This window comes from Hippopotamus amphibius, chromosome 9, assembly GCF_030028045.1.
Source record: "Hippopotamus amphibius kiboko isolate mHipAmp2 chromosome 9, mHipAmp2.hap2, whole genome shotgun sequence".
In the NCBI taxonomy this organism is placed as follows: Eukaryota; Metazoa; Chordata; class Mammalia; order Artiodactyla; family Hippopotamidae; genus Hippopotamus; species Hippopotamus amphibius.
In genome coordinates, this window is record NC_080194.1 from 66,651,564 (window position 1) to 66,672,581 (window position 21,018).

Here is a 21,018-nt window from a genome sequence, read left to right on the forward strand (position 1 = left end):
CAATACCAGGGCTTTCCAAGGGAGAAGATATTTTTCAAAGTCCTTTGTTACGTTTTTTAAGCAATGTTCTCAAGTGTTAATAGAGCATATTGTAAATGAGAAGGTGGCTCACACTGGGCAAATGTGAATTTCACTAGCTAAAGGATCTTTTGTTTCAAATAAGAAAATATATTGCAAGTCATTTAGCTTACCAGAAATGAAAGTCAAATGGTGTCAGTTACAATTGCAAAATATACTTTGGCTGCTAAGAATAGCTGTGTTTATTATCATTACCATCCTGTGTAGCTTAGAATAGACTTAACCTTTGATCTCTTTGCTGGCAGTTGGATAGAATTAACATAATTATGGTTGGTTGGACCCATCATTTTTGGCAAGAACTTTTTGCTTGCTTCATGTGTCTGTAGGAAATTTAGATTATCATAGTACAGCTGAATTTTTCAGAAATAATAAGACATTTCTCTGTTTGTCTCCACCCTTCTCAAGAAAACAGGAACCATAAAAATAATCTTTGAGAAAGCCCTTTAGACACAGAAAGTGTCCAGTTTAAAATCTTTTGGGGATTCACCATCAGCAAACAAGAATAAGGAAACACTATGCAACTGGATTATAATCGTACAGAAGTACTAGAAATAGGTAACATTTGGAGGCCGCTTCTGCTACGTTTTCCAGATCTTAGCTCATGTATGCCTGTAATCATGCAATTTTGGCAGGTATGGCCGTTAGGCTTATTTCACAGAGGTTTAGGAACTTGCCCAGGACTATACAGCACAGCCATATCTTTCCTCTACAGCCATGACTTCACAGGTATGTGTGTTCGTGAAAGAAATCTAACTTTATTTTCTGTAGGCAAATGTGGGTATTCTCTTGGCCTAATGCCTTTGGTAGTGAGAAGATTGTAAGGATAGATTATATATGAAAGCATGGATACTATTGGTAAATAACAGTGTAACAAAGGCAGAGGTTACTGATAAGATTTACCAAGTAAGTGGTAAACCAAAGGTTAACATGGTGTGAGCTTGGGGGAAAGTGTTAATGGCAGAGTGAGATTAGAACCCAGGTCTCTTAGATCGCAGGCTAACGACCAACTAATGGATGTCAGCCTTTCCTCTGTGCAGGGTCAGGTGCCTCGCTCATGTGATATCTCACCTCACCTCTAATAATGGGTTAGTGAGTTAAGGAAATCAGTTAAAGAGGTCCATCCTTTTGTTAAGCCATCTAATTCACTTACCATGCCAGGCACTAACTGTAATGTTTAATTTTAACTCCTTTTCATTGGAGTTGTAGCAGCAAGAAATCACAGACAATGAGATAAATTCCAATGTAAATGTTATAACAAAGAGCTATAGGAACACAGGTAAAAGAGCAGCTCTTGCTGACTTCATGAAATGTTGAGGCTTCATAAAATGTTGACAGGAAGAGCTTGCATTTGTACTGGGTCTTGGAACATGAGTAGGACTTCGGGAGGTACTTATGGTAACACGTGGAAGGGGCCTTGTAGAGAGGAGCCTTGGAGGTATGAAAATCTCTGAATATTGGAGGTTCTACTTGGGGTGGGGACTGGGGTGAACGGGACATGCTGGCTTCTATGTCAGTGAGTGCAAACCAGTCTGGAATTGGGGACCTAAGAATCCAGTGTTGTTGTGTTGATCTGACAGTAGTTTTACGTATCAATATTTTTTTTTTTTTTTTTTTTTTTACGTATCAATATTTTAATTCATTGATGGCATCTGAAGTACAACAGAATGTAATTTTATAGCCTGCATTGGGATCATTGTATTCCTTTGGGAAGGAGGAGGGGGGGAAGGGAATGATTTTCCTTGAGAAGCAAATTAGGAATATACGTGGGTGAGTCAAAAATTATCTGCACTCTGTCTTGGAATTTATTTTAAATAACTTTTAGAAAAGACAAATACATCATTTTTCATGACATAATCTCCTTGCTTTTCAATACACTTTGTCCATCTGTCAACAAGCTTTCGTATTCCTTCATTAAAAAATGTTTTAGACTGAGCCGTGAGCCACGAATGCACCACTGTCTTCACTTTCTCATCAGAAGTGAATCTTCATCCTCGTAGGGCTGCTTTCACGGGACCAAACAGGTGAAAGTCCGAGCAAGATCAGGACTATAGGGAAGATGCTTTAACACCTCAAAACAAAGTTTTTGCAGAGTGTTGACACTGTGGGCAGAAGTGTGCAGACATGCATACCCTCAGACCACAAAAAACGAATCATTGCACACTGCTTTTCTTTTGTGCAAATCACAAATCATCCATTTTTGCTTGCACTGCAGTTACAAATGAACTGATGCAACACGTTCATACCTGCACAGCAGTGACTGGGGAGACAGTAGCCTTGAATGGAAAGCACCGATAAGACAGTGCAGCCGACGGAAGGTTTAATATAACTGGGGTGCGGATAATTTTTGACTCACTCTCATACTTGACAAAAATGTGAGGATAAATCAGTTTCCACTGTGGAACAAATTCTGACCTGTAGAAAAACAAGTCCCTCCATGCATTCTTCTCTACCTTATCCCAACCCCTTCTTCTGGGGAGGGAAAGTAGGCAGGTGATGAGTGTCAGGGTAGGGAGGGAAGTTCTGAGTGCTAACTTAGGCTTCTGGTCCCATCTACAGAGGCAAAGAAGGCTAGAGGGAAGATGTCATCAGATCTATCCTAGAGGAAATGGTGAATGGAAAGTCCCTGAGGCTTAGAGAGAATCCCTGTCGTTTGCAGAGCTTCAACCAGGCCCAGCATTATAGTACCCTGTAGTCACTTTTGTTCAAGCAGATCGACTGTTTGGGGAAAGTGGTATTTCATTGGAATGGGATTTTACTGGAAGTGGACTCAGTGGTGACGCTTAATGAGTCACCTTGCTGACTGTTCGGGGTTGTGTTTTTCATGTCATCTGTTAACATTTCTGAGTTCTCTGCATAACCAGCAAGTGCTACAAGTTGTTCCCTGATGTGTACAGTCTCTGGCAGGTTCTGGCCAGATAAGCTGGGTGCTGACCAGGGTGCCTTAGAGGCAGAGTCTCTGCTAGAAGACTCAGGTCCCATCTGCAGAATTCCTAGGGCACTGTTTAGGCATCTGTGAGGAGATGCCAGGACTTAGGTGAGCACAGCTTCCACAGAGCACCATGATGCCAACAGCTCACCACTGAGACAGTAAAATTGTATGTGGTGGCAATTTAGGAAAAAAATACATATTGAAACAATGGACTAGATCCTTTTGGATCTGAATTTAGGCAGTAATCTTTGACAATCCAGGTTGAGGAGGAGTGGTAGGCAAGAGTGTAGAGATATGGGGAGCTGGTCCGTGGTCTTAACTAACCTAGGTCTTCTCCATTTTCTCTTTTAACAAATTGAATGTGAATTAGAAAATCAAATCTCTCAAGACTGTTTTGAGAATTTATATTTTTGGTTCTTCTAAATCTGCACACACATGTGCATGCCCCCAGGGTAGAGAGCAATTGCTGTGAGGTCTAGGCAGAGTGTGGGACTCATCCATCTGCTCCCAAAGCATGTCCCAGTTGACCCAATAGGAGCACTCTGACAAAGTCCTCATGGGCAGGTTAGGTTTTTCTGAACAGGAAATGCTGGGCACATTGTGGGGAAGCCAATAGCCCTGTCTGCCCCGCAGTTCATGATTTCTATTGCTTTTCCTGAAAAGCTGAATTGGAAACATCCATGTGCATGTCTACTGTCTTTCCTTCTTTTCTTATTACATTTTTTCCTCCATTTATTCAACAGACTTTATTCCATTTATCTAGGACGGGTTATATGCTAAGCACTGAACTAGGTGCTGAGACTTTGTTTATAAATGGTCATGTCCTAGGTCCCTAGTGGTAAGGGACAGAGTAGCCACCCGTTACAGTGCAGTTTGGTGGTGAGTGCTGAGATGAAGAAGCACTGGATGGCTGTGTGGGACCACAGAGGGCACCTTATAGAGGGCTACTCTATGCCAGGCCACCTAGGCATGAAGACACCATCTACATTCACATGGACTGGGATCTTACAACACCTTGATACAGAATGTAGATGCACGTCTGGGTTAATTGTTCCCCTTGTTCTGAGCCTAGACCAGTCCCTGAGCCATCTCATCCATGCCTCCCGTCTCTAGGTTTTCCCAGGCTGACCACACAAGCCAAATTCTGGGACTGGGTTCTTATCCTCTTATGAATGTGTTAACTAGCTACCAGCAATATCCTGAGGAAATGCCTCCATACATTAAATTGGTTTCTCTTATTTCAGTTTCTGCAGAAATTTTAAAGTATCCATTAGATGCAAAACTTTACTGGGTGGGGCATTAATTCTTAGAGGGATAGCTGGGGCACTTCTATTCTTGTGAAGTTGTGTTCTTCAGGAGGGAACCGAACAGATATATAACCAGCAGAATACAAAGCAGGGGGTGGGTATCATGATGGTGTGCTCTGTGAGTGAAGCAGTTTCATTTTGACCAAGAGAATCAGGAGATATTTAGGTGATGAAGTAGTAATTTTTCTGGGTCCTGAAGATTGGTGAGAATGTCAGCAAAGAGAGAAGAAGCATCATTGAAAGGGGAGGAAAAATTAGAATTAAAAGAAATATGAATGGGAAAGTACAAAGTATGTTCTGAAAACGCTTGGGGCACTTGGCATCTTGTAAGGGAGAGTTGTCGTTAAGAAAAAAGGGAGGCCTAGGGAAGATCACAAGAGTGCCAGGTTAAAGCATTTAAGGTCCATTCTCCGCTATTCTAATTCTCATCTAGAGACAGAGCCCCAAATGGTACTTTAACTCAGTTGGTAAAAATTGCATCACAGAAGGGTGAGGATGGCAATAAGGATGTAAAACCCTCAATCGCTGCTTTAGGGACTCCCAGTCTGCTGAACACCCAGCCTAATCCTCAGGATACTATAAATTCAGACTTCTAAAGTTTAATATTCACCAATTAAGGAAAATTTCTCAGCTTCCCCCCTCAATGTGGTTTATTTTCCTCCTCCTTGAATGTGCATGGTGACTTTCACTAACAGATAAAATGTTTATTTCTTTGTGAAAATGGCCCCCCAGGGAAATTCCTCCTGTGATGGAAATGAAAAGAAGTGACTAATATTTTACTGGGTTTCATAAGTGGATGTGACATTTATAGTGATTGTCACAAATCTAGGAATTCTCAGGTGGCCCAAGGTGTAGCCTTCCTGGATTTACGGGTGAAATATATTTAACTCAGGACAAAGAAAAAGTAGTGGTAACATGCATAGGAAAGATTTATGCTGATCAAGAGAATTATGCATGGACACTTGGGAGATGGGAGGAGAGGCTGTCACTGGCATTGAAAGATGGTTCATTTCTGAGTTGTGTCTTCTCTCTGGAGAAGATGAGAGCAAGGGAGATTGACTGCACACCCACTGATGTTATCAGCCCTATTTCAGGTTTGTTCAGTTTGTAGTTACTGCTTTGGAATATGATGTAGCCCACAACAAATGTTAAATCATTATAACTGGGCCTATGATAGAAAAGTTATTGTCTTCTGTTTGTTGTTCAGGTTTTTCTCATATTGACAATCATTCTGTGTCCACAACTAAAGCAACATTCCCCTCTGGGAAGTTACTAGATTAGGGTTCCACTTCTGCCACCACTGCTTTCCAGTTGTGTGACTTTGAGCACATTCCATGACTTCTCTGAGCCTCTGTTTTCACATATGTACATTGGGATAAGAATGTTTTTCACACAGAGCTTCTGGAAGGATTAAAAGAAAACATATAAAAGCTCACAGGTGTGGGCCAGTCATGCACAACTTTGGTGGGATACGAAACTCAAAAAGAGGGGTCTGAAGAAGGAAAACTAAAATATAGTTTATTAATTCTTTATCAAAGGTAGGTCAGCCTGGAAGGAAGTGACAACTCACCCATTATATGATACGACGCACAGAAGGGCTGTCCTCGGTGGTGTTAATCTTTAATCAAACCACAATAATATTAAGACAACACATTTACAAAGCACATAGCCCAATTTCAAGTGTACAGTTGAGCACTATTCATCTTAATAATCATATTTCAAAGTGAATAATTAGCTTTTAAATCTTGGTCCTCTCCCCCTTTTCAATAGCAGGTGGAGAAATAAAACAAGTGCAGGCTGTTGCCAGATAGATACCCTCCTACATCATCTGTGATCACTGCTTTGTGGCTCCAAGCTAGGGAGCAACTGCACTGCACAGATTTGAAAAAGAACATAATAACACCAGTTAAGAAAGCTTGTAGCATTTTAGAGTGGACACTGATGAGTCTGCATTTCATTTGAGGATAAACTGTGCTCTTCCCTACCATGAAGAATTCAGTTCTCTAAAAGGGCCGGATTTGATTGGGTCAGCTGGCTTTACTAATACATGTAGATTGCAGGTGGTTTGTTTCTTGCTTTCTGCAAAGGTGCCAATGCCCAATGATAGTTCACCAGGGCTTTCTCCAGCCAGAAGCTGTGTCCTTAGACTGTTAGTGTGACCTTGGTAACTCTGAGCCAGGTGGGGATCCAGGTTTGGTCATTAGATCAAACATGATCTAATCCTTGAAGTGTGTTTTGAAAACAGGATTTACATGTCTCCCTATTAGAGGCTCTTTATTTAGAACCAAACAGCATTATAAATTAGACTTCCTGAGGCATTCTCTTTAGGATTAGCAATTTAATTAGAATATATTGAGTACACTGGGTGCTTTCTTCTTTCTCCTTCTCCTCCAGCTCCTTCTTATCCTTCTTTTTCTTCTTCATCGCCACCGTTATCAGGTGTTGGTAACAAAGAAACTCTGCTAAAGGTTTAATCTAAATACTATGTTGTCCTGAATTAGCTGAGAAGGCCCTACTAAGCCCTGAGTACATAAAAAGCATGAACAATTTGGTCACAAATGAATTCTCAATTGAATATGAGGAAAATTTTCTGGGCCCCACTTTGTGCAGCTCTTGCACACGTATCATCTTCTATAGCCTCACCATGGTCTTGTAATTGTAGTTGGCATTATTTCCAACTCAGAGAGGTTAAGTAATTTATTTCTGGTTACCCTGGCAATAAGTATGTACATCTGGGGTTCCTTCTGAGATTTTTTTTGGCCTCAAACTCTGTTCTTAGTTCAATGGGTACTTATTGAGCACCTATTATATGTTAAGTACTCCAGTAAGAGCTGAGTACACAGCATTAAGTAAGACATAATGCCTTCCTCCATGGAGGGTTACACTAGCAGGGGAAGCCACTAAAACAATCACACAGTTATAACAGTGTCATATATGCAGTAATGAATGTATGTGTGAAATATATAGAGCAAGCGGAGAAGGGGCATGATTAATTCCATTTAAGGGAGCAAGATTAGAGAAATCTTGCTATTAAAGGGAACATAGAATTTGAATTTTAAAGAAAGAGGAGTTTGCCTTGCAGATAAGGATAAAAGATGCATGTTGCAGGCAGGCCATTTACCTATTAAAAGAAATAGGAATGTGAAGAACTGAGTGTTTCTAGGGAACTTTAAGCAATAAATAATTATGACAAATAATTTTATGCTGATTTTGCGGGGTTCAAATATGTCTAAGCCAGCTCTCCTTCAGGTTTCAATTCAGTGTGGAAATTATGATTCATTCATAAGTAACTACAACACTGGAGATCTGATGTGATAACCCTCAGAGAAGCAATAGAGGTACTAAATACTATAGACACTTGGAAGCAGGAGGTACGGTTTTTGTTTGGGACCATCAAAGAAGGCTCAAAGGAGATAGCATTTAAGCTTGACCTGGAAGGAAAGATGGAACAGGAAGAAAGCATTCCAGGTGAAGGACAAAATCACTGAGCTGGGAAAGCTCCTCACAGAGTCCAGAAAAGAGAAAGCCCAGGAGTGTGTTAGCATGCCTGAAGGAGAGGATCAAACCCTACACAAGTTCCAGGGAACTGGAGGGATGCTTCCTCCTGTGTGTTCAACAGCAGCATCCTCACCTGCCCGGACCTCCCCCAGTGATCTTCTTCAGCAGTTAACAGAGAAACACTCCTTATACTATCTCCCTTAACTCTGTCAGAACAATTCTTACTCCTGATAGCATGAAAAGGCATGGTCATTTTATTCAAACTGCTGTATTCAATTCTGGGCTCAGCTATATCAGTTAACCCCTTTTTTTTTTTTTTTTTTTTTTTTTTTTATCCATTTTATTATTATTATTTTATTTTATTTTTTTTGGGGGGTACACCAGGTTCAATCAACTGTTTTTATACACATATCCCCATATTCCCTCCCTTCCTCTCAGTTAACCCCTTTAAGCCTCAGATTCCCCACTTGTAAAACTGAGATAACATCTGTCTCAGAGGGCCATAATGAGAATGAAACATTAGCACATCTCTCATCCTTATATAATTCCTTAATAAATGTCGGTGCTTGACACGCCAGTCTTCACCCCTTTTCTGCTGCTTTCTTCCATCCTCACTCCCTAACTCACACTGCACCTAAGACCTCAGCTGACAGAGATTTATAAATGATCATATTCTCTTTTGAGAGAATCTTGCATTCTTATAAGTTATTTTTTTTAGTTTGATATGTTATAAGAGAGTGGGTTGATAATTATCAGCAGATATAAAGAGAATTTAACCAAGTAGGTAGTGCTTTTGGCTAAATATAGATAAATCAGTTATCCTGGTAGGGTCCCTGGGAAAACTCCACTCGGGTGGAGATTGGCAGATGGCAAATTTATTGGGAGTGCTTCAGAGTCAAAATGCAGAGGAAGGGAGTAGGATTGGGCAGAAGGAAAAGTTGGATGTTGGTACAGTTTCAGCAGAGACTCCTGAAGGTATGGCCCTGTAGAGTTGTCCTGAATTGGGATGAAGGGGCTGGGCCTTGGCACCCCTTCATTGACCAGGAACTCCACGTGGGCTGCCCCCAAAAGGAAGAGTCACTTAGGGTGATGCCACTTTCTTCATCTAGGGATAGCTTGGGGAGTAAGTGCTTCAGTCTTGAAGGGAGATCTGAGGGGTACATTATGACATCTACTGTGATATCTGAGGCAAAGAAGTTTTATATCCTTCTCAAGGATTTTCATATCAGGCTAGAATTCATGTATGGATGGAATTATTTTGCTGATTTTCAAGATGTGGCATTTTTAAAGCAATATATAAATCTGTATTTATTCAGAGCATTGTATTAGTTTCCTGTTGGCGCAATAACAAATTGCCACAAATTTAGTGGCTTAAAACAACACAATTTATTCTCTTACAGTCCTGGAGGCCAGAAATCTGAAATGTTTCACAAAGCTAAAGTCAAGGTGTTGGCAGGGCTGGTTCCCTCTGGAGGCTCTAGAGGAAATCCATTTTCTTGCCTTTTCACCTTCTAAAAGCTACCTGCACTCTTTGACTTGTGATCCCTTCCTCACATCACTCCAACTTCTCGATTCTGCTGTCTCATCTCTTACTTCCTCCTTTGATGTTCTTGCCTACTTCTTTTTTTTTTTTTATAAGAATAGCTTACATTTTGCATAATACCCTTAGGCTATCCTCTGTATTTTAATTTTATTTATTTATTTATTTTATTGGCTGTGTTGGGTCTTTTTTGGCTGTGCGCGGGCTTTCTTTTCAGTTGCAGTGGGGGGGGGGGCTACTCTTCGTTGTGGTGCGCAGGCTTCTCATTGCTGTGGCTTCTCTTGTTGCGGAGCATGGGCTCTAGCTGCGTGGGCTTCAGTAGTTGCAGCACATGGGCTCAATAGTTGTGGCTCACGGGCTTAGTTGCTCCACGGCATGTGGGATCTTCCTGGAGCAGGGATCAAACCCTCGTCTCCTGCATTGGCAGGCGGATTCTTAACCACTGCACCACCTAGGAAGCCCTTGCCTACTTCCTGTATGGACCCTTGTGATTGCATTTAGGGCTCCCCAGATAATCCAGGATAATCTCCCCATCTCAAGTTCCTTAACACAATGACACCTTCAAAGTCCATTTTGCCATAGATGGTAGCATTCACAGGTTTTGCAGATTAGTATATGGATATTTGGGGAGGGGGGCATTATTCAGCCTACTGCAAGCATTATAGTTAAAACTTTGTGCACTGGTGCTACCTACTAGTGTATTTTCTGGTGGTTTTAGAATGGCAGCATTAACTTAGTCTTGTCTGGATCTGCCTCTTTAACAAACATCAAGATCGCTGGGGCCAAGTAATGTATTCTCTGGCAAACCACTAGCATGTTGAAGTGAAGTAAGGAAACTCTTCTTCTCTGTGCTGATGAAAGATAGCCAGAGCAAGATCACACAGAGAAACATTCAAGTCTGTGCTAATGCAGCCCTGAAATAGCATCTAGAGAAGTCATAGAGGAGAAATAGACACTCTTGAAATGCCCCCAGAAACAGAGAGAAGAAACACTCTGGCTTCTCCCTTCCTCCCACCCTCCAGTCTCCCATCAGTGTCTCCCCTTGGCCTAAGAAGGGAGCCCAGGCAGTGTAACTTGCATCGAGTCAGCCCTTTTGATATAAAATAGAGCAGGAGAAGTATGGGAATCAAATATGAGAGAAAATGACCAGCGCAGAAACTGTATCTCTGAAAAACGAGCACTGAAGTTCTTGCCAAATAAGTTTATACTGGTTATTCCTGCCTTATCACTTCAGTTTTGTCCAAATATCCAGATACTCTTTTGCATAAAAACAATTTCTCACTCCACAGGTTCTTTACACCCTGAGGCATTAATGATGGCATTATTCATTGTGTATGATTTCAAGACTGCATTCCGGACCATGCCTTGGAATTTCTTACCATCTACCTTCCAGCACCAGGGACCCATAGGAGCTGGGAGAAGCTGGCAGCTGGTGGGACATGTTTACCTGCTAGTGATTGAGCCATGTAGCAGAACTAGAAATAGAATGTCCAGCAGGGAAAACACCTTGCTTCACAGTGGATTTTGATTAAGTGCTAACTATCCAAAAAACATTTAAAAATTGTCAGCGTAGCTGCTATGCTTAGAGGCTGATGCTTTACATTCCCCACTTAGCCTTCTGCCACTGAGCCCCAGGGTTCTGCCAGGGGTCTGATCTACCCTTTTGCCATGCCCATGGCACTGTCCTAATTGGATTTTAAGTTTCTAGTTATCTGCAGCAGTACACTGAGTTCAGTTCATTACAGCCCCGAATAGGAATACAGACAAAATGCTCTCCATCTTTGGCCTTGAAAAGCTGCTGTTTCGCCTCCTTCCTGCTCTCCTCTCCTTCTCCTCCTTCTTCCTCTTTCTTTAATGTTTAAAAGTTGCAAAGAAATGTACTGGGAAGTCCTGTTCAGCCATCACCCTACCACCGCCAATGCTGACATCTATATGACTGTAGTATAATATTGAAACCAGGAGATTGCCATTGCTCCAAACCACAGAGAAGATGCTTCACTTTATAAGTTGTAGAGGACATCTCAGGGCTGGGGATGGTTGTGGTTGGCAATGTGGTAGTAATAATAATAATCTCGTATATTCACACAGCGCTTTTATACTTATCAAAGCTCTTTTAATCCCGCCCCACTAATGCAGGGGTTCTATTAGCAAGCTTCTCTCTCAGCCAAGAGTTGCTGATACCTCAGTTTTACTTGGTAATTCAAGAGTCAGAGAGCTCATTATAAGTGGGCTGCTTTTCATTCTCCTGGAAGGACACTGACATCGTTACCCCATCAAAAGGTGACTCAGTCCCCTTTGTCCTGTACTTTCTGTTGATTGAGAGAAATTTCTCCTCTTTAGAGGCAAAAGAGGCAGGATCCTTTGTCTTTACTTAGCTGTTCCCTTTGCTTTGATCTGCCTTCTGCCACCCCCTGCATCTAGTCTTCTCTACCTACCCAATGGTTCCTCATCCTCTAAGATTAAGTCTGGGTCTTACCTCCTCTCAGACAACATCCTCTTTGTACTTCCTCTCAAGCTGGGTTAGGAACCTCTGTGTACTGATACAGTTCCTTGTTTATGCCTTAACAGGCCTATTCGTATTGTCTATTTTCTTGCTTATATCCCATAATAAATAGTGAGTGAGTTCTTTGAAGGCAGGGATTAGATTATTTAATCCTTTATTTCTATCCCCAGCACATTTTTTAAATGGGTGGATAGGTGGATTCATGCAGTAATTCTGTGTCAATCTGGAAAGATAGAAAAACTTTAATAACAACTGAAAGATATGAAAATAAATGAATCCTAGCTTATCTCCTCTTGAGGTCTCCTGTACTTTTTGCAGATGTCACAAGATTCAGAAATACAGAGCATGTAATAATGACAGAGCTGGGGTCTCTGTGATTTTGGGGCGATAGACTGATGGCAGGAAAACACTAAGATTAAATTTAATGGAGTTGAACATAAATTTAGAGCTTTCTTTTAAACATGGCAGTTTGAATACCTGCATGTATTTCTGTTTCCTTCCAAAATTCCACCAAAGTAACAAGGAATTTAAACAAGTATAAATCTGTGACATAAAAAAATAAGTCTTGACAACACATGTAAGAATTATGAACAAAATTTTGGAAGCTGGAAAGATGGGTGAGTGGAAAATGACTTAGCAGAGCTAGAAAAGCATGAACTCAAGTCCCCACAGGGGTGTGAGATAACAGAAAAAATAGGTATTGGTCTCTGCTCCCAGTTCCTGGCACAGAGCTCCTATAACGCTTATAATTTCTAAGTGATAAGAATACTAGGAGCATCTCTTGTTCTAATATTGGTCTTTGACCTCTGTTCCTGACTTAGAGCTCCCTGAAGCCCTTATAATTTCCTGGGTGAAAGGAGTGTATTTTGTTCTAATGAGGTGACTCTGGGTGAGCTCCTAGATCACTCTTGGATGAAGGCTGCTTACCAGAAAGAACAAGCCAGGATTAGAAGCTTGGAATTTTCAGCCCCCCCCCCCCCCCCCCCCCCACCTTTCTCTTGAGAAAGGATAAGGGCTGAAAATGGAGTTAATAATCAATCATGCTCTTGTGATGAAGCTTCTGTAAAATCCTAAAAGAACGGAATTTGCAGCGCTTCCGGATTGGTGAACACATGGAGGTGCTGGGAGAGTGGCGCATCTAGAGAAGGTATGGAAGCTCCACACCCCTTCCCATGTACCTTTCCCTACTCATCTCTTCCATCTGGATGTTTGACTGTATCTTTTATCATATCTTTTTATAATAAATGAGTGAAAGTGGGGAAAATGTTTCTCTGAGTTCTCTGAGCCACACTAGCAAATTAATTGAACCTGAGCAAAGGGGTTGTTGGAACCTCCAATCATAGCCAATTGGTCAAAACTGGCTTTTCTGTAAAAGGTGTTGTATTCACACCTTCTTGTGTCCTGCTGCATCCGGAAGGGGCCAGCAGGAGACCTGCTGGTCTGTTGCATTTCTCTGTGGGCCAGGGTGGGCTCGGTGAGTTTTTGTGGATCTGTTAATTCATCCTAAAGTAGGGCAAACATAACTAAGTTTGTATTAAAAAGGGTAGTTTCTTGGATTGATCCATAGAAGCCAGCTCTGTTTGAGTTTATGTAAAAAAGATAGTTGTTGGAGTGTATTGATTTCTGGTTCTGGAATTGGAAGCACAAATACCATACCAAAGCAAGTCCCACAAATATTTTCTGGGCCCAGACTAAAGGAGATAGAGAATAAATTTGCCAGCAAATACTAATTAAAAGACCTTATCATGTGCCTGCACTGAAGCAACCCCCAGAATTGGGCTTCAGTCATCCTACACCTTCAAAATTTCTCGCCTTTCATTGTGCAAGCTGCAAATAATTGACACCAGCCTGAGTCAGCTTTCTGATCCTCACCCTCACGGTTCAGTTGAGAGTCTAATTATAAGAGTTACTCCTACATCTCCAGAGGCAGCAGGCTTGGGATTTCTTCTTAAATTATTAATCAAGAGGAAGATAAATTTGCCTGATTCAGTTCTATAGGGATCAGTTTTCCCATAGCATATTTTTTATTTATTTGTGCCTTAAAGTCACTTTTAATGGTTACTTACTTTTATTATTTTCTCATTTTTTCCATGGGTCTAGAGGATAGAATGATCAGATTAGTATGTGTTTCACACAACTCTGTCTCAGGGTAGCTGCAGCACAATCTTCATCTATAACAGTTCCATAGACCCAGGAAAGTATCTAGTTTATATTAAATTACTTCACTTGTTAAAGATATTATCTCCCTGTACTCCCAGTCGCTGGCATTAAGAAAGTCTGGCTGTAATGATGGGCTGTAATTATGCCCCCTCAAAATCAGTGTGCCAATGTGTCATTTTCTTTGCCTCTCTCAATGGCCTCTGCTCTTCTGTTTTCAGTTAGTTGCTCAGGCTAAAACCCTGGACACTCTCTACTTTCTTTCTTATATGCCACATTGACTTAATCACCATATCTCTTGTTTACACCTCCCAGATGTCTGTCCCCTCTTCTCCACTCCCACTGTCCTCACTATCTCTCACCTGGACCATTGAAAGAGACCCCAAATGACCTCCAGGATTCTGGTCTCTCTTCTGTCACTGTCCAGTCTCTTCATCAGAATGCTGCTGGCTAAGTGACAAATATAATATATCCCTTAAGCCACCTAGTGGTTCTGTGTTATCTTTGTTTTAGAGTTCACATTTCTTAGCAAATGATATTGTGCAGAAGACAGTTTAGGGTTACACTTTGTCCTTACTTAAATGACAATTTCAATTTCCTGTACACCCAAGGAGTCCTTCACTTTCTCATTTATCTTTTGCCAAAAATCAGGGGGACAGTTTTATTGGAAAAAAATAGTGAAATAAGCAAAATAATTTTTTCTGCACCATAAAAACAACTAAACGGAGGATGAAATTGTTACCATAAATTGTACTGAAGTTCTGTTCAGTTCCTGTTTGTATGTTTGGGAGTCGTGGGTAATTTCCCATCATGTGATTTTTCTTGTATGCCATAAAATACTTATGGTATTAATATAATAAATAGGAACACATATAGCATCTTAAATAAAAGGTAATCAGGATTGGAGGAGAATCTAGCTAGGTGGTTTTAGGATTCAGAAATAGATAATTATGATGAGAAAGAAGTGGAAGGTAAATAGTTCTCTCAATCCATGTGTTTGACGATTCTTCATCAGGATGAAGGGGGAATAGTCACATCAGCAGCTCCACTCCATCAGTTATCAAACATTTCTCAAGCATCTACCATGTGCCTCACAAATAATAAACAAGTCTTTACAGATAATTAGTTTCACATATGTGAAGTACTGCAAAGGAGTAATATCAGATGCATGTGATGGAAGGACCTGCCATAGGTCAGGGAGCTGTCCGAGGACATGATGTTGAAGACCGATGGGAAAGATGTTCCAGGCAGAGGGAACAGCATGGATGATGTTTTGCAGCTGGAAGAGAATGGAATGAGAAAATCTCAAAAGCTAGAATCTGAGGAAACCAAAAGAGAGGGGATGTTAAAATAAAGATGAGTTGGGAAGTTAAGCAGGGACCTTCTTGCCTCTACTAAGAATTGTAGACAGTATTCAAACTAGAAGCTAGAGCTAGTTCTGGAATTGCCATCACTGTTGAAATCAGTGTAGACATTAGATAGCAGGAATGGAAAGTCTTTGTGTGCAGAGACCACATTTTAATTATCTTATCACTGGTGTCTAGCACAGAGCCTCGCCATGGTTGATGCTCAAGACATGTTTGCTGACTGAACAGAAGCATTTTGAGCAGCATAGCACTGTCATGGTTATCACCTCAGTGAACTCTCAGAACAATGTTAGGTCTAGGTATACTGTACCTATTTTACCGTGAGCAAACCAGGGCTCAGAGCGACACACGTTGGGGTACCCAGGGGGAAGAGCCAGGAGGAGCCAGGTCCTGTCATTCCCCACCCACTGTGCTAGTGAGGAGGACAGACGTGGTGTTGCCAGCTTTTTAATTTTATTAGGGTGTTTAATCTTTTTAAATAATGAATTTAAATGTTTCTGTTATGAACATTTTCAAACATATACGTACTTAGAATTTTACGAAGAGTGCTCGTGTACTTGTCACCCGTGTTCAATAATGGTCAAGTTTGCCAATTTGCATCGTATATCACCTAAAGTATTTTCTTTGCTGATGTATTTTAAAAACAAATCCCAGCATTATCTCTTTTTATCCCTATGATATTCAGAAACAATAAAGAAAAAAAGAGAGAACATGTTCTTATATTACCACAATGCTATTACCACACCCAACAGAATTTAAAATAGTTCTTGGGACGACCTAATATGCAGTTTATAATGACTTAAAATTTCTTTTTCCTAATTAGGATCCAAGTAAGCACTATACATTACATTTGGTGGCTATGCCTCTTAAATATAAAAAGGACATTTTAACAACAAAAAAAGTTAGAAACAAATACTTTTAAAGACAAAAAACCCCCACAGTCTATTATGTAAGTTTAGGTTTATGAAGCGCTCCCTCCCTCAGCCTTATTTTTCATGCAGTGACATGGCCCTGCTCTCTGCAGCCACTCCTGGGAATCCATGCCCCGAACTGTTGCAGATTCTGCAGTATCGGAGGCAGGGCCGATTGCTCTCTCTCCTGAGTATCTCCTGCCGCCCTGAACCCTGTAAGTGCCCAGTGTGTGCTCGTTAGACAGAGGGCAGCAAATGAGGTTGGCAGTCAGCCCCAAGTCTGGTGAAACTGCACCGACAGGAGCCATGATTTCCAGTTGATATCGAGTCTTAAACCTGGAATCATACTAGTGACATATTGAGAAGCTTTCATTTAGGAAGATTGGCGAGACTGAACAAAACCTTTTCATTTTGACCTTACCAACCTGCCTTACAAAATTCACTATAGGTCTGAAGCTATAGCTGTATCAGAAATTGGTTGTTAACTTGTTACTTAGGGTGACCAAGCCAGATTAGCCATGGACCTGTACGTGTCAGGAGCAAAAGAGGGAATAGTATGGTCACTTGTAGGGCAAAGTGTAGTATCAGTGTAGTGAAAAAAAGCTGGTTGAGGCTGGGACTAGATTTGGATTCAAATCCCAGCTCTGCTGTGTGACCTTGGGTAAATTGTCTAGCTTCTCGAAGCCTCCATTTTCTCTTAGTGTTCTTCCCATTTTGCTTCTGTTTATCTAGGAATGGTGGGTTATCCTCCAAGATAATATGTATATATATTTCTCAAGGTGCTATTAAAGGATAAATCTGATAGGAATGTTGTGCAAGCAAGACAGGTATTTGTACCCCTTATGTCACATTCAAGGGGTCTGCCAACCTGCCTACCTCTAGGGCCAGACTGCTTTATCTTCTTTCTCTGTACTGGTCTATAATTAGGCAAGAATATCATCCTTTTCGTTGGGCAAGATCTAACTGATTATTATTACAGAAGAACACAGGAAGCTTGAACATTATTATTTTAGCTTCTAGCTCCATGATTTTAATACAAAAGAAGGAATAGGAAAATCCGGCCAAGATTTAACATTTGTATTTGCCAAGGAAGCCTTTCTTATCTGGTTGGATGTAGTCTTAAGCACTTTGCCTTAAATTAGAAGGCACAGCTCCTTGATCCTTCTTCTGATGCACCATTAGCTACGAATCACCTCAGTTAAACTACAGCCTGTGCATCCCAGCTCTGAGCCTTTCACCCAACCTGCCAGAAAAGCCTTGAGAGAGAATTGCCATTGGCAGTTAGGCCCTGATGATAACCAGAAGTTTCCACTTTCCCCTCAGAGTTTCACATTTTCTCTCTTAAGCATGATGCCCTATGTGGCTCTATTTCTGTAGCCAAGACAGAAATCAAATTTCACAGCTTTGGGGGACAAATGTCAGCTACAGAGGAAACTTTCTTCTAGGAGAATGGAAAGTTTTAAAAAGCTGTATTGACGCGAATTGTTATCATCACTTTACGTGGTGTTCAGTTTATCAAACATTTTTATATCTGTTTCTTCATTTGATCCTACAACCTTGTGGTATAAGCAGGGTGTTAACATTATCCCCATTTTATAAATGAGGAATATAAAGCTTCAAGAGATCTTAATCTTTTTTATTTACCATTTACAGATGCTATCACATTTAATTTTCAAGAAATCTGATGAGGCTGGTGGTGTTTTTCTATTGTACATATGAAAAAACTAAGTCTTCTCTGGGTTGAATAACTTGCACAAAATCCACACTGTGAATTAGTGACGAACTTTAAAGTTGGATCCTGTTTATTTCAGAGCCTTAAAAAAAAAAAAAATTACACCAAGCTACTCCCAGTCACCTGAAGACAGAGGCTATGCCAAATTCAAAAAGTTTCTGTGCTGACTCCACTTTGCAATAATCCTGGTAATCAAAGAAAATCTGCCTTTATGAACCCATAAAACAAAGCTTGCATGAAGCCAAATTGAAATTTGATGTATCTAATTTTCAGAGTTATATTCATATTGTATGAAATAGCTGGTTGGGGAGTCAGACTGTTTGTCTATAAAACTTACTTCATTTCACACAGTAAAGAATTCCTGAGCACTTACTGAAACCTCTTTAAAGGGTCTCCAGCCAGGCTGCACAAAAAATTATCCTAGTCAAAACAAATCATCCCAGTTCTACTGAGAGAGAAAGGGAGAGAGGGAAACAACATATCTTAATTCAGTGTTATTAAAAATTATTCTAGGGGGAGTCGCGGGAGGGAGGGGATATGGGGATATGTGAAAAGAAAAATTATTCTAAAAGGTCTGATCTACATTGTAGTAGATTTATCAGACAAAAGGGTCAGTTTTTTTTCCCCCCGAAGTCTTCATTTAGTTTCCCCAATTCAGCAAACATTTATTATGTATTAGCATTTATTAACTGATAACTATGTGTCACACTCTGTTCCAGACATTAGGGATACAGAAAAAGTATGACAATGTCTTGCCCTCATGGTGTCCATAACTAAGTTCTTAATGCTCAGTGATAGAGGTTTCTTACTTTGTGGAGTTCAGAAAAGATAACAGACTCACCCTATTGTCTAGGATTCCCAGTTATAGTTGGATTCTAGTGAATTTAGTTTTTAATCTTTTTATCTCTTTCCCTTCATCTCTTTGTCTCCCTGTCTCTGTGTGTGTGTCCACACACACGCACACAATACTTTGGATCAGAAGTAAGCCAAACAACATCTGTAAATCTTTGGCAGTGGCAAATTTCATGTCACCACTTTAACACAGAAGCAGGATGGCAGCCTGAGAGATGAGTTAAGTCAGGAGTTGGGGTAAAAGGCTAATAAAATCCTTAGGCAGAATAACCAGCCTGTGGAGATCTGTTAAAAATCCCTCTTTCCAGTGGCCAGAGGTTAGCTCTCTTGATGGCAAGTGGGCATGCCAGTACACATATGGGAGGGAAGCCAGTCTTCTATAGCAGTCTATAAAAACAGCAGCCTTCCCAGCTTGACTACCTGAAAAACAGCCAGTCTGAAAGCTTTAAGGCTGTCTTTTAAAGTCTAATGTAACATGGTGGACCTCTTCTGTGCCTGTCTGGCTCTGAAATTTCAGGGCAAATGAAAAAAGAAGAGGTGGTGAAATGGGAACTTTTGATTCTTTTTTGAGCTCCAAGTAAATAGAATTATTTTTGTATCATTCATTATACAAAAGAATTTTGACAAAGTATTGATTCTTGGGCTTGAGATATAACCAGTATCCTATGGCGATCCTCCTATGTGTGCCTGTTTGGTTGAGTCTAGTGGAGAATAACATGTCTCCACTAGAATGTACTTTTCAATGTGGTCTCATAGTTTTTAATTTTTAAAGTACAATTGTGTATAGTCTTTTGCAAAAAAAAAAAAGTCTAGTGGAGAAAGAGAACTGATATATATATGTTTGGAATTTTCTAGTTTTAAGCACTTTCATTTATCATATTACATTGATTATAAGGCTGACATTTTCCCCTTCTACACACATACATGTCAGCTTGTGAAATCTGAAAGTCTGGAGTCTGCTCTCTCCAAAAACAGTACTATTATTATTAATTAACAGTGCTTTTTGAAATCAGTACTGCTTAAAATGATGAAAATGAAGTACATTGTATTAGATATTCAGAACAGCTTTGTATAGGGGCAGAGAAGATCTCCCCATTTTACAAAGGAGTAAACAGCATCTCTGAGAGGTTGACAGATTTTTCCCAACATCACTCAGAGCAAAGACTCAAGTCCAGAACTTTGATTCTAGGGTATGGCTTTGAGACCCCAGTTGCTCTTGTCACTCTACCAGTAACTGTATAGTCTTTCACAAAGATTTAACCTGCCCCAGTTTCTCCATTGTAACATGTATCTGACTGTATTGGCTTCTTCCAGCCATAATGCTATCTCATTACTGTTTAGAAAGTGCTTGATACTCTTATAGGAGCAGAAATATAAGTGGCAGATACTCTTTTTATATTCACCCCAAGAAACCAGGAAATTAAAGGCTATGCACTGGCCTGTGTGTGAGTCCCTTGAGGCAAAGAACTGTCTAGCAGTTTCACTATCCCTAGCAGTTAGCATTGTGCCTGGCATGTAATAAACCCTGAAGAAATGTCTGCTGAATAAATGAAGGAAAGTATTTCCCCCAAAGAAATGGAAGCATTTACAGCTGCTCACCTGTATGTCACTGCCAGAACAGTGACCAGATGCTATAATAAGAATAGGTATAAACTATTCTGCCTGCATTTTCCCCATGCACCCATTCTGGGCCCTGGTGACAACAAGGGTCATGTCCAGGTAAACAATATTGTGACCCCCATAGACTGCACATCATTGATATTTGCCCCAGCCCTATTGGAAGGTGCCCCAAAGCTCAGGCTTCCTTAGCTTATAAGCCACCGATAACTTCCAGCTCAGGTTTGTCTATTAAAAGCATCACTTCTTGGGTGAGCCGCAGGTGGTCTCTTCGAACTACTTCCCCTGGAGTGTGGAAATGGATAACTCGGCAGGAAAGCAGCCTGTTCCCCTTGGATGTGCAGAATCCTGCTTAGAGCCCAGTGATTTACCAGCTGTTAAAGCTGCACACATATCCATAGTGAGCACATAGGAATAGGATGCTGCTGTCTCCATTAGTGTGACTAAGGACTGGATATGCATTTTTCTTAAGAGGGGCCACCGCAGTAACAACAGAAACAACTATCTTATGTTTACAAAGTGCTTCA

General features: G+C 40.7%; 1 protein-coding gene across 7 annotated transcripts in view; it reads left to right on the plus strand.

Moving 5' to 3' along the window:
• DLG2 (discs large MAGUK scaffold protein 2) overlaps nt 1–21,018 on the plus strand; it is a 1,973,535-nt gene that overhangs the window by 1,794,594 nt on the left and 157,923 nt on the right. Inside the window, exon 1 of one of the 7 annotated variants that reach the window (XM_057748306.1) lies at nt 12,923–13,002. The exons of the other annotated variants lie outside the window; for them this stretch is intronic. The gene's annotated coding sequence lies outside the window, so the exon portion shown is untranslated. Of the gene's footprint in view, nt 1–12,922; nt 13,003–21,018 lie in introns of those variants that run through there. 7 annotated transcript variants of the gene reach the window in all.